The sequence below is a fragment of the Prionailurus viverrinus genome, chromosome C1, assembly GCF_022837055.1.
Source record: "Prionailurus viverrinus isolate Anna chromosome C1, UM_Priviv_1.0, whole genome shotgun sequence".
NCBI lineage: Eukaryota > Metazoa > Chordata > Mammalia > Carnivora > Felidae > Prionailurus > Prionailurus viverrinus.
This window is the reverse complement of record NC_062568.1, coordinates 23,006,709-23,019,463: the sequence shown is the minus strand read 5'-3', so window position 1 is coordinate 23,019,463 and position 12,755 is coordinate 23,006,709.

The window sequence follows — 12,755 nt, the reverse complement described above, 5'->3', positions numbered from 1 at the left end:
TGGAACAGTTTTTTAGGTTGACTGTGGTGATTATATACATCGTAACATGAAATCAAATTGCACAGAACACAGACATACACGCATGTACACATGAGTACACGTAAAAACTGGCAAAACAGAGTAAGTTCATAATCTAATTAATAGCATTGGGCAAATGTCAATTTCCGGGTTATGATACTGGTCCACAGTTCAAGAAAATCTCACTACTGGGGGAAACTGAGTGAAGGATTCATAGGACTCTATATTTGCAGCTTCCTGTTAATCTATAATAACTGAAAAAAATTTAAAGGCAGTACAGCTTAAAAATTGTTTTTCTTAACATTTATTCAGTTTTGAGAGGTGGGGGGCACAGAATGCTAGCAGGGGCGGGGCAGAGAGAGAGGAGACACAGAAACCGAAGCAAGCTCCAGGGTCCGAGCTGTCAACACAGAGCCCAATGTGGGGCTCGAACTCCCAAACTATGACATCATGACCTGAGCTGAAGTCAGCGCTTAACCCCCTGAATCACCCAGGCACCCCAAGGCAGCACGGCTTTTACTTGTTCTCTAGAGACGCTTGCTTTTAAAGCCCAGCTGGGATGCAATGGAGGAAGGCCAGGCAATGTGGAAAGGTCATGTGTGGGGTTCTTGATGATGACCTCATCTTAGGTCCTAGCCACCCGACGCACGAGCGCGGGAACACGACAAGAAACGACTTCAGCCACAGCCACTGACTGCAACTGCACAGCAGACCCCAAGCAAGAATCCCTAAGTGAGAGCTGCCTAGCTGAGTCCAGAGCTTTAGAACCAGGAGAGGTAACAATGAAGTAACTAATGTGGTCTTTACAAAAATGTTTCTTTATTCTGAGAGAGAGAGAATGCGGCGCGCGCACATGTGAGTAGGGAAGGCGCAGAGAGAAAGGGAGAGAGAGAATCCCAAGCTAACAGCACGAAGCCCTACTTGGCCTACAGGGGACTCACAAACTGCAAGATCATGACCTGAGCTAAAGTCAAGAGTCAGACGCTTAACTGACTGAGCCACCCAGGCGCCTCTAATCAATGTGGTTTTAGACCACTGTGTTTTGAGATAATTCACCATGCAACAAAAAGATGAGCAGAATACCATCAGTGTGATCCAGGCACATCTGTGCCTCAGTTTCTTTATTTCTGAAATAAAGAAAATAGTAGTACCTGCACCACAGGGCTATTGCAAACATGAAACAAGTAAGACTTGAAGGCAGTGTTTAGTGAGATTGATAAATATTAGCTATGGTTATTATTACTGTGGATCCAAATGATAACAAAAGGGCAAGCAAGATATGAAATAGCCCATTTCGCTCTGGGTCAGCTCCAGAATGACACTAAATGACTCGTCCTCTCTTATCCCCAGAGATTGAGAGTGAACAGAGAGAACTTGGCAATAGAGTGGCTTCTATCTTGAGCACATCCTTAGATGACCTCTATCCTCTGGTTTGCCTGGGGGATAAATATAAATATAAATGATGGTTTTATTAAGTTATCCCCTCCCCCTCAGCCTCAGAGGAAGTAACTTTTTTTCTTCTATATGGATAGAAACCTTTAGAGCTAAAAGTGTTTGTGGGTGCTAATCTGCTCCTTGCAGTCAAGGGATGTTCTTTTATGGAAAATATCTGCTGCTTGAACAACACTTGGACTATTTGGTAATACACAGCATTATGAAAGGCCTTACCAGCCTTTGCCCGATATGTCATTTTGGTTAGAGAGGGAGGGAGCCAAAACATAAGAGACTCCTAAAAACTGAGAACAAACTGAGGGTTTATGGGGGGTGGGGGTGGGCATTGAGGAGGGCACCTGTTGGGATGAGCACTGGGTGTTGTAAGGAAACCAATTTGACAATAAATTTCATATTAAAAAAAAAAAAAAGAAAGGCCTTACTTCTCTTGTTTTCCAAGTTGAGCACAGGGTGTGCTAAATAAGATTATCTTTAAGGTGCCCTCTTCACTATACCATTTATTTTAAAAGAATTACAATTCCCACCCTACCCTTATCTCCTGGCTACATAGTTCCTGCCAGTTTCCCTATGGGTCAGGCCAGCAGACAACTTTGGAGAGAAGAATCTGCAAAAAAGGGAGGCAGGATTGATTACGAGGAGCCTGGAGCCCGGGGTCCTGAGACCACCCTACCTAGGGAATCTGAATTTCCTTTCCAGGGCTAATGTCTGGTCAGAAAGTAAGGAGGGGCCGTTTCACCCAAGGGTGCTGCCTGCAGCCGTCTGGGAGGGCAGGGGTGGGCTGTAGGAGCCCTCAGGAAGCATTTGGAAAAGTACTTAGACTTCAGACTTTGGAAAATGCCCAGTCATTAATCCTTAGGTGGCAGTTCTTGCCCCTGATCTGTATGTGTTTTTGGAGGTTACCTTGGAATCTGGATCCACTCTGGCTAACTCAGGCCAGTCAATCTTCTCAGTAGTACTTAATCCCTAGATAGAAATGAGAGAAAATTGATGTGTGGGACTGAGGGGAAGTGGGGGGATGTGGAGACGAATAGTGGGGGAAGCAGAGGTCTAGACACACACACACACACACACACACACATGATGGAACAGTTTCTGCATCACCAATTTGAACCCTGTTTATCTGAGTTATCACAAGCCAACATTAAAATATAACCTGGGTTTACTACATCTTCCCGCTGTAGTTGTCATGGTATTGATAATGTATTTACTGATGTATCTTTAAAAAAATTTTTTTTAATGTTTATTTTTGAGAGAGAGAGAGAGACAGAGTGTGAGCAGGCAAGGGGTAGAGAGAGAGGGTAGAGAGAGAGGGAGACACAGAATCTGAAGCAGGCTTCAGGCTCCGAGCTGTCAGCACAGAGCCCGACACAGGGCTCGGGACCACGAATTATGAGATCATGACCTGTGCCAAAGTTGTATGCCCAACCGACTGAGCCACCCAGGCGCCCCTCCTGCTGTATCTTTGATTAATGACCATTATCATTAAGGTTTTCACATCCAAAGTGGCCTTATTTTTTAAAATTTTTCAAAACATCTTTTAAAAAGTTTAGTTATTCTGAGAAAGAGCATGCAAACAGGGGAGGGGCAGAGAGAGAGGGAAAGAGAGAAGCCCAGGCAGGCTCCACGCTATCAGTGCAGAGAGCCTGATGTGGGGCTTGATCTCACGAACAGTGAGATCATGACCTGAGCCGAGACCAAGAGTGAGATAACCAACTCAGCTACCCAGGTGCTCCCCAAAGTGGCTTTAAATGCAAATGTGCATTTTATCCAGGAGATTCGGGGGTGGGGGGTGGGAGATATCATAGAGTTGCCTGCAAATGAGGACAAATATCCCAACAGCTAGAGAATCAAGAACTCCTGACTTACAAATGACCCTGCTTTACAAAGGACCACAGCTGGCCCTGCCACTCTCCTGACCCCAGTATTGGGAGTTCTTAAAGGAATGACAGTGACACCAAATCCACTTTATTATTTGAGAGAGTTTCTGGGTCCAGAAGTGGAAGAAAGGAAAGAAGTTGAAAACAGGTTGGAAAGTGGACCTTAGAGAATCTCCCACAAACAAAAGCTGCCGATGCCAGCAGGGGGGTAAATAATACACCTTAAATCGGATCCATCAGGAATTACTAATCATCATCATCATCCTCTTTTTAGAAAGAATGCTATTAGCCAACCAAAACCTTGTGTAAATTTACTCTAGCTGGTGGCCTTTTCCTAAACCCTTTCCATAGTTCTCGAATTTTCCCATTCATAACAATCACCTAAGATGTTTGTTAACCTGGAGATTCCTGGAGTGCTGCCTTCAGAGGCTGGTTCACTAGGTGGGGCCCAGGAATCTGCATTTGTATATTCTATTGGGAGTCTCCAATTAAATTCTCCAGTTGAGTGTTCTGCCCACCCTGGTGAGTCCTCTATGGGCCTTTGGTTCGTAATTTGGGAAACGTTTTATCTAGATGCACGGAGAAAATGGTAGTTTGGCTTGTATTCTGCTACTTACTAGCTAACCCTGGGCACCTAAATTACTTTTATTCTCTGGGCTTCAGTTTCCTCCTGAGTAAAATGCAGTAAAAGATTGTGGTGGGAATGAATTAAAAATGCATGTAACAGACCACACACACAAATGTGAATTCCCTCAACCTTTACCCCAGCTACAGACTGAAGATTTACTCCACTGCTTCTGCAAGAAATGGTGTTCTAGTGCCAAACAACTGATTTATCCAAACGTTTGAAACGTGGTCTGATTGCAAGCTTGCTACTTGAACCCGGGACAAGGTTAACCTTATTTATGGAATCCCATGTGTCCAGAAACAACTTACTTTCTCTTTTTTTAAAAAATGTTTATGTATGTATGTATGTATAAATGTATTTATTTATTTATAGAGAGAGTGAGCAAACAAGCAAGCAGGGGGTGGGGCAGAGAAAGAGAAGAGAGAGAATTCCAAGCGGGCTCTGTGCCTGTCAGTGCAGAGCCCGACACGGGGTTTGATCTCATCAACTGTGAGATCAGGACCTGAGCCGAAACCAAGAATCACCCAAACAACTGAGCCACCTAGGCACCCTGAAACAACTCATTTTCTAATGCTACAGATTGTCAGCATAAATGCTGAGGGCATTTATTTTGCAAAGAACTGTCTCTCTACTGCTTTTCCATAACTCGTTTCCATGGGGCATTTCCAATTATGCCTCCCCACCATTCCCACATGCCTGGAGTTTGTCACCCTCTCCCCCTCTCAGAACTCTGTAGGGATTCACTCTTTTCTTTGTATTTCTTTCCTAGTCCACCCTATCTCCCAAAATATTAACTGATTTATTTTCCATAAGGTTAACACATATACTTAAGACATAATCATGCCAATTGAGACTAAAAGTTCAAAAGTGCCTTGTCACTTTGTAGCCCACTGCCTAGGCCGGTGCCTGGCACACAGTGGGCCCTCAGATAGTTTTGTCGAATGAATGCATAAGTTTAGAGTTTCAGTAGGAGCCAGGGTTCTCTTAAGAGCTTTATTCACTTGCTCAGGTGATGCCCTTTACTTTGTTCCCACACCGATAATGATTTATTTCATTGCCTTTGTTCAAGGTCATTCCTAATCAGAGATGGCAGAGAACGTCAGTTCTGAAGATGAGAATGTTGTAAGCTTCATACACATGAGTGAAACATTTATTTAAAAACCTTGGGATGAGGGATACAGGAGTACTGATGCATAGGGGCACTTGCACCCCAATGTTTATAGCAGCACTCTCAACAATAGCCAAATTATGGAAAGAGCCTAAATGTCTATCAACTGATGAATGGATAAAGAAATTGTGGTTTATATACACAACGGAGTACTACATGGCAATGAGAAAGAACGAAATATGGCCCTTTGTAGCAACGTGGATGGAACTGGAGAGTGTGACGCTAAGTGAACTAAGCCATACAGAGAAAGACAGATACCATATGTTTTCACTCTTATGTGGATCCTGAGAAACTTAACAGAAACCCATGGGGGAGAGGAAGGAAAAAAAAAAAAAAAGAGGTTAGAGTGGGAGAGAGCCAAAGCATAAGAGACTCTTAAAAACTGAGAACTGAGGGCTGATGGGGGCTGGGAGGGAGGGGAGGGTGGATGATGGGTATTGAGGAGGGCACCTTTTGGGATGAGCACTGGGTGTTGTATGGAAACCAATCTGACAATAAATTTCATATATTGAAAAAATAAAATAAAATAAAATAAAATGTTATTCAATTGCAAAAATAAAATAAAATAAAAACCTTGGGATGATCAAGAGTTGCCAGTGATTTTTTTTTTAGTTTATGTTCACCTCGATCTCTAACATCTGAGTGCCTACCCCTTTCTGTGTGAATTAGCTGTTCCCTTGACTTTGACACTGACCTACCCTGTCTTTCAGATTGTTCCTTCTTTGTCCTTCACAGATTTTTCTTCTGGCTTCCTAAACGTGGCCAACCAGTGACCATCTATTGTCCTTTTGCCCCTTTTTTCCTACCGTGGATCTGTTTGCAAAACTTCAACTATTGTCTGCACCTCTGGCCCTGACTTCAATCCTTCCTCAGATGCTGCTTGAAACTCCCCCGCTGGGTGTCCTGTCTCCAATTCACTGTCCATGACTGAGCTCGTCTTTGGTTTGGAAGCAGCCATCCTCTTGAGACTTCTCTTTTTTGATGGTGGTCCCTTAAGTGACTCACTCATCCAGCCTCAGAAAAACAGATCTTTAAAATGCATTTTCTTCTTTTTATTTTGAAGACTATCAGTGAAATCTCTGCTGATTAGATAATGTAGAATCTAATATACTGCCACTCCAAAGACATGTCAAACAGCTTCTACCAAGATAGAAGATGTACTGAATGTTGTATATTAACTCTAAAAACACAGTTGAAGGGCGCCTGGGGAGCTCAGTCGGTTAAACACCCAACTTCAGCTCAGCTATGATCTCATGGTTTGTGGGTTCGAGCCCCACATCGGGCTCTGTGCTGACAGCTCAGGGCCTGGAGCCTGCTTAGGATTCTGTGTCTTCCCCTCTCTCTCTGCTGCTCCCCTGCTTGCACTCTGTCTCTTTCTCTCTCTCAAAAATAAATAAACATTAAAAGAAAAAAGATTAAAAACAAAGCTGATAAAGAGATTAAACAAAATGGTTCAGAGCTCTAGACTATATAATACTTACTTCTTCCTAATATGTTTACAATAGACATAAACTAAATAAGATAGATGCTGGATGTTTCATTGGGATATATCCATTGGCAGGTTTTTAGGCTGAACAGACTCTGGTAGCAAAGAAGGGAGTTCAACAGTAATCCAACTACCCTCAGAAATCATTCCAATTGAAAGTCATTCCTACATATAGATTCAACTATTCTCAAGTGTATCAGGGCTATTTGAATATATCAATCCACTGCCTTCCAGGCTCCATGACTTCCGATGAGAAATCAGCTGTTAATCTTGTTGAGGATCCCTTCCTTATGCATGACAAGTAGCTTCTCTCTTGCTTTCAAGATTTTCTCCTTGTCACTGACTTTTGATAGATTCTTCTTAACGGGCTGTGGTTATAGCTATTGCAGGACCAGATGACCTCACAGTTATTGCAGTGGCCTTATATCTTTAATCCACGGCTTTGAACCATATGAGGTTTACATCAGAAAAAGCACACGGTATTAGCTGCATAAAAGATAACCCACTGACTGGATCCTCCTATGCTATTTACATGCAAAATAGTTAGTGGCCTGCTATACCTCAAAGGTGACTGACACTTCGTGTAATTAAAATAACCACCTGCAAACTATTTCAAGTGGAAAGGCTTACGTCTTCTGACTCTGAGAAGGTATGCCAGGCGTGTCTTTGTTTCTTATGCAAGCACTAAAAGCATTCCAAATGTACTGAGAATCCAAATGGGTTACTGTCTCATGTACAATGCAAGCAGTAAGATTCAAATGCCACATCTGTATATAAAATCACTAATGAGTCCACTGCTGGAGACTTTGAGAAAGCTGTGGCCTGCAACCATTTCCCAAAATTGGAGAATTGGACTAGGAGTAAATGTGTGGGCAGGGAAATTCCATCCTTTGTCTCAAATCTCCTCCCATGTTCAGCTTCGAGTTTATGAAGCAATTGCATCAGGCCTGACACTTTTCCAGCAACTGACTGAAGAAGTGAAGCATCACCAAACCAGGTGAGTTAGTCACAACTGTGCTAAAGGGCAAAGATTACAGCACTCATAGTCCAGATAAAGATATTGCTTGTCCTGCCATAGCTTTAGGAAATCTGGAGAATATATTCATGGAAAATGAGACCCAAGTTAACTCCAAATAAATTCTAAAAGTCATCCCCATTTTAGTAGTAGAGAATCTTACTAAGACACTGTAACAAAGTCAGTGACTCAAAACCCAAACTGCTTGGCTCCTAGAGCTAGGACAATGTGAGTACCTGGTATAGCCTGACCTGGAGGGAAGTACCCCCATCTAGAGGTTGTGGGTCTTTGGAGACACTGGTACACGAGAGATTGTCAGGATTAGAAGACATACTCCAATCTGTTTGTTGGGTGAATTGTGTTCAAAGGTATAAGAAAAAAAAAGGCATATAGAGAATTTGATCCAGATGCCAGAACCAGATGAAAAACTTTGGCTGAGATCTAAGTTGTAAGTCTGTATGGAATAGTATAAGTAACTAATTTGCAGCAATGTGTAGGCTGCCTCAAACAATAAAAAGAGCCACGTGATTGAAAAAAATAAAGTCACTGAGTAATTCTAGCAAATGGGGTGACTGCAACCAGAAGATACGGCACATTTTAAATGGGTGAAAGTAGCTCTACGGTATCAGAATCAGAGTTCAGAGTGAAGGTTAAATGTTTAGTTTCTATTGTACGATGTAAACATTTCAAGGCTTACTTGGGAAGATCACAGTATTAAAACCCTGTGGGACATGCCTGAAAGGCTCTTGAAGTAGGAAGGAAAGTAGGAGAAAAAAATTTCTAGGGATTTGAAAATAGGAAAATGGGATTCAGTTAGAAAATGTCTCTAAGCTTAGTCTCTGAACATGTAAATAGTGCACAAGCACCTTGCAAAACAGAGCAAGGCCCACCGGCAAGAGGGGAATTCTTAAAAAAACAAACAAACATTTATTTATTGTTGAGAGACAGAGCATGAGCAGGGGAGGGGCAGAGAGAGAGAGAGAGAGAGAGAGAGAATCTGAAGCAGGCTCCAGGCTCTGAGCTGTCAGCACAGAGCCCAAAGCAGGGCTTGAACCCACCAACCACAAGACCATGACCTGAGCCAAAGTCAGATGCTTAACAGAATGAGCCACCCAGGTGCCTCTAGGGTGAGATGAATTCTTATGCAGAGATCACATGAGCGCTTTACACCCAAATACTCCTAACAAGAAAGTGTCATGGATTCATCAAGGTGACAGAAGGAGGGTCCCAAAAGCCAACCAAGGATCCTCACACATATCTGCTCTTAATTCTTAGTGTGTGATCCAGGTGAAATTACAGGGAAAGAGCACCTTCTTAGAGAGACACCTCATAGCTTATGTTTGAAAAGGTTAGAGACAGTGTGACCAGCATATGTCACTCAGAGGCAAACCAGAGGCTTTGACAGGAGGGTAAGTGGACACTGGAGAAAAAGTTCTTGATTTGCCCCAGGAGAATGCGGCCCTGTGCAATTTGTCCAAGAGATTCAGAACAGGTTTCCTAATATATTTGTTAACCTTCTTATTGTGAAATAAAGTTGATAGAGTTAACCACATAAAGCAAATAGTTTATTACAAGGCACTCTTCTAATTATCACCCATGTCAAGAAACAGACACTGGAAGAACCCTTCAAGCTCTCCAAGTGCCTGCCACAATCATACTCTGCCCTTGCCCCCATTAATTATTACCCAAGTGTGCATCCCACACACTATACTTTAGCCTTGATAACAGAATTTAAAAATATACCCATCTCCCCAAAGGATCCAGGAATTAGTGACCCTCGCACTCTACTGCCTTCATTTGCTTCTAACCCACACCTGTCCCTTAATGCTAGCATTAAATTGTTAAATAGGTCTCTAGCATCCAGAGAGCCATTTTGAAAATGACAGTATTCCAACACATTCTACAGAGCCAGTGGGGGTGGGGTGCTGTGGGGTCGGGGGTAATGGAAAGGAAGAAAAGGACCAATACATTCTATTGGTAGAAAAGGAAGATCGCATCTAAAGGCCCATCTCAGAGACAGTCTCACGAGAAGTCTTCATACTGCATAGCAAGCCATATCAGTGTCTTTCTCTACTCAAGTGAATTGCTCGCAAAATGCTGTTACAATGCCAACAGGACCTGGTTTGATGAGATTGCCAATGGCCAAATCTGAGGCAATTTAAATATCAAAATATATTATGATAGTGTTAGATTATAACCCATTGAATAACATTTTATTTATTTATGGGCTCATTAGCCCATATTGATATGACTGAATGAAAAAATAAGTGGGGATGTCTGTGTGTGCCTGGGTGGCTCAGTTGGTTAAACATCTGACTCTAGATCTTGGCTCAGGTCATAATCTCATAGTTTTGAGATCAAGCCCTGCATCAGGCTCTGTGCTGACAACATGGAGCCTGCTTGGGATTCTCTCTCCCTCTCTGCCCTCCTCCTGCTTGCATGCACGCTCGCTCTCTCAAAATAAATAAACTTAAAAAAATAAGTGGGAAGAAGGGACAATTGCTCTTTACAGTCAAATGTAATATTTATAATATATATGACAATTACAGAACACATGATGGAGTTATAAAATCATCAATGGATGTTAAACTATGGGCACACTGTGAGAATGAACAGTATAGTTACATAGCATCTCCCTACATGTAACTTCTGCTCAAGAAGGGGAAAATAGTAAATTCACAGTGGAGAAGAAAGGCCAATGACTACCTTATCCTAATGAGCAAAGCCAGCTTCACCAATATTGGGACAAACCAATATATGTCCTTCTCCCTTTTTCCCACTGTAGTCCACTGTGGATACTATTATCACTTCAATGGTATTTCTGCCAGAAATGCAGAACTTGAATCTAATTACAAGGCAACATCAGATAAACCCAAATTGAGGGACATTCTACAAAATAACTAGGCTGTACTCTTCAAAAATGTCAAGGTCTAGAAAGACAAAGGAAGGCTTAGGAACTGTCATAAGCAAAAGGAGGCTTAAGGGATGACAACTAAATGATATGATCCTGGATTGGACCTTCAAAGGAAACCTGTAAAGATTATTGGAGCAGTTGCTGAGATTTGAATAGGGACTGTATCGTATTATATTAATGTTACATTTCCGGACTTTGATAATCATATTGTGGTCACATTAAGAGAATGTCCTTGGGGCGCCTGGGTGGCGCAGTCGGTTAAGCGTCCGACTTCAGCCAGGTCACGATCTCGCGGTCCGTGAGTTCGAGCCCCGCATCAGGCTCTGGGCTGATGGCTCAGAGCCTGGAGCCTGTTTCCGATTCTGTGTCTCCCTCTCTCTCTGCCCCTCCCCTGTTCATGCTCTGTCTCTCTCTGTCCCAAAAATAAATAAAAAACGTCGAGAATGTCCTTGTTCTTAGGAAATACACACTGGATTATCTAAGGGTAAAGGGGCACAATGTCTTCAAATCCCTCTGAAATGGTTCAGGAAAAAAAAAAGTGTGTGTGTGTGTGTGTGTGTGTGTGTGTGTGTGTGTAGGAAGGTGAGAAACAGAATAACAAGTGGTGCAAAAGTAAAAAATAGGCAAGAGATTATGGGACTTCCTCATACTATTTTTCTGTAAGTGTGAAATAATATCAAAATGAAAAGTTACAAACAATGCTATGCTGTCTGCATACATTGAGTCTGAGATACCATCCAGAGTTATTCAAGTTTCTTGTTCCAGAGGAATTAGCAGTTTGGATGCTGTCTCCCTAATATTAAGAACGGGGACTGTGAAATAAAATTTGATAGTAGACAGGTAATAAAAGTACAAAATTTTTATCAGTATTTGTATAAACAAAGTCATTCTTAATATTTTTTATATTAGTTTCCTATCTTACCTCCTGAACGGGAACAGACAAGACCCTTAATTTGGAAGAACTTTTCATGATAGAAATATTCAAGTGCAGGATGGGAAACCACTCGTCAGGAGTGACTTAGGAGGACTGTATGTATCCGGGAAAAGTACAGGGGAGCTGTGATTCTAACTGTGAAGATTAATTTTTAAGTATTCTCAGTTAAAATTCTACTTAAGAAACAGTGCTTGCAATTTAGGGAGTTTCAATGTCTGGAACCCCTGCTTTCTGTCCCTGCATCCTGCCGCCTTCAGTGTTCTGCAAAGCCAACAGTCATTTTCCAGGTCAACAGTTCTGATCCTGATGTTGTTACAAAATAAACCATCAGCCTCTGGATGTATTGGTCAGCAGCTGTTCATTTGCTAATTATTTTAGGACATTAACTGGTTCATGGCCAAATACAGATCCTGATAGATAGACATGGGGGCGGGGCTTTGCAGCCATGATCACTCACCTGATCTTCAGGATGTTTGTGAGTGCTGGAGGGACTCATCCAATCCAATGCCATCACTCTGTTCCATGTGATGCTTTCTTTCTCCATCTAAACCTGCAAAAGGGCAGGTCTAGGAGAAAGAGCCCGAGCTTTGCTACAAGGATTCCTGGCTTCCAGGCCAAAATGGCCATTGATGTATGGTGTAAGCCTGATCAAAGCGCCTCTGGAGGCCTGTTTCCTTCCCCATAGTACATGGGTAATGCTGGGATGCTGACCAGCCTTTCTCCAGGTGGGAAACCTCCTTTCCCTCGTCCCCTGGGACCCACCAGTCCCCATCCATTCTTTCCTCTTCTTGGAGACCCTGCTCCCTCCATCCCCAGTGCCATTGCCCCAGTTCAGAACCTCATCATTTCCCACCTGAAGTATTACAATACCCTTACAACTGGCCTTCCTTCCTTGATTGTGGCCACCACTCCCTCCTCCACTACTATCCGTTCTTCATAAAAGCTGTGCTATTTTTTTTTAATTAAAATATGATCACGTCCCTCTCTGGCTTCCTATTCACTTCACTGGCTTCCTATTAACTTACATGATCATACCTATACTCCTTACCATGTGCCCAGACTGGATTCCCTAATATTCCAGTTACCCCTTTGTTCTGTCTTTGGTCTTCTTTCCCCTTCATGGTAGGATCTACCTCTTACTGTTCACATACCCATTTTCCCCACAGTAAACTCCTTCAGGGCAGAGACTTTTTAAGATCGAATTCCTGTGCCTAGGACTTAGCACGGTGCCTGGTACCTAAAATATACTCGGTAAATAAAAAC